This window comes from Thunnus maccoyii, chromosome 3 (assembly GCF_910596095.1).
Source record: "Thunnus maccoyii chromosome 3, fThuMac1.1, whole genome shotgun sequence".
In the NCBI taxonomy this organism is placed as follows: domain Eukaryota; kingdom Metazoa; phylum Chordata; class Actinopteri; order Scombriformes; family Scombridae; genus Thunnus; species Thunnus maccoyii.
The window spans coordinates 17,588,802-17,590,748 of NC_056535.1; positions in this window are offsets into that span (position 1 = coordinate 17,588,802).

The window sequence follows — 1,947 nt, forward strand, 5'->3', positions numbered from 1 at the left end:
AAGATGAAAAACACAGTCACATTCAGTCAAATTCTGATTATCTGCATTACTTCCAGTCAAGTAAGAAAAGCTCAGTCTTGGCAGCGGGCACATGCGGGGGCACTCTCATCTCAAGAGGGCACATTCAGTCAATGCCCTCCTTACTAAGCCATTTTATCTTTATCTGGTGACAGGCAAACACACACATAGAGGAGTGTGTGGACTTGGGTCCTGTTGTAGTCGATTACAATAAGCGCATGGGAATAGACTGCACTTGATCCAAGTTATCTTTCTTATAAGTGGCAGCTGTGGTATTTACTGTAATCCTGCCTAATGGAGCGACTGAATGGTTTTCTTTGCTGCTGCTTGATCCAAATGGTGTCTTGTTCTGTTCTGTTCTGTCTCAATTCAGGGGTTCCCAAAGTCGGGTCCAACTTCTGGGCATCCTGAGGGGCTGTCAGGGTGTCCCAGTGGTACATTTACTCAAGTACTGTATTAAGTACAATTTTGAGGTACTTGTACTTTACTTGAGTATTTCCATTCCATGCCACTTTAACTTTATACTTCTACTCCACTACATTTATCTGACAGCTTTAGTTACTTTTCAGATGAAGAGTTGACACATTAGATAATATAACAAGCTTTTAAAATACAACACAGTGTTAAAGATTAAACCAGTGGTTTCCAACCTTTTTGGCTTTTGATGTCTTACAAAAAGCAGTGTGTTGTTGGGGTCAAATTTCAGATGTCTATGAGTTGTTAACAGCTCCAACAAACAGTGATTTTTCCCTCTAAACTTCTCACATGGTTTCACTTCAATAAATGTTCATGTGATTCAATATTTCACTAAAAAACAGATTTGTGTATCAGGACTTTGTTTTTTCTTCTTTCCTCTTCCATTAATCATCTCATGACCCTCAGATTTACCTGGTGACCCTTTGGAGGGGCCCGACCCCTAGGTTGGGAACCACTGGACTAAACTAGCTAACTGAGAATTACTCAGCTGGCACATATGCCAAAAAAAGGGTTTGCTTCCGTGTTGTGCGGCCCACTGAATATGCGCAGTCGTGTTTCCTTCGCTGGCCCCACCTGCAAGTTCCCGCTCGGCCCATAGACTTTACATTGCGATGACATCACAACACGCTTTTCTTGGCTTGAGGAAAGTTTTACGAATATAAAATCTCCATGAATCAAAATTCGTAATAGAAAGAGACATAATTGACTTTGTTTGAAGGTCAAGATGAGTGGTCTATGGGGAAAATGCTTTTTGAGCCGCAGGGGGATTTTTCGCTGCAAGTGACCACTGGGAAAAACTGTCTGCAAGGCTGAGCGGTGGAGCCCTATCCAGCTCTTATAATACATCCATGGGACTCGCTCCCTATGTAAATACAAAGGGCTCATTCTAAGGAAACAAAAACACAATTCTTATTTTCGGATGATTGCACACTAATTAAAACATACTTATGTATATTATGTTCCATTTCTTCCAAGTCTGTTGTCTTTTCCACTAGATGCCACTAAATTCTACACACTGCACCTTTAAGTAAAGGATCTGAATGCTTCTTCCACCACTCAGGTGTCCCCAGAGAAAACAGAGCTCAGATCACTCTCAGATATTGTACAGGGATACCAGATGAGATCATTTCTCTTGCAGCTACAGCAGACATTTAATTCAGAAATGCTTAACGCTGAGATTTTCTTGGCCCCTCTGGGACACACAGTCTCATTAAATAGTTGACTTGTGGTGTAATGCCTGCCTGCTTAGATGAACAAGTGTGATGACCTCTGGACTGCATTAGATTATTACTAGCGGGAACAGAAACCATCTAGAAAGCATCTGTCTCATCAAAAACCAAAGTCCATTAAAAAAGTAACTGATTTTATATCCTGGCTGAAGCAGTTGGAGGAGGAGGTGGAGGAAGAGGAGGAGGAGGAGGAGGAGGAGGAGGAGTAATCTGTACTAGAAAG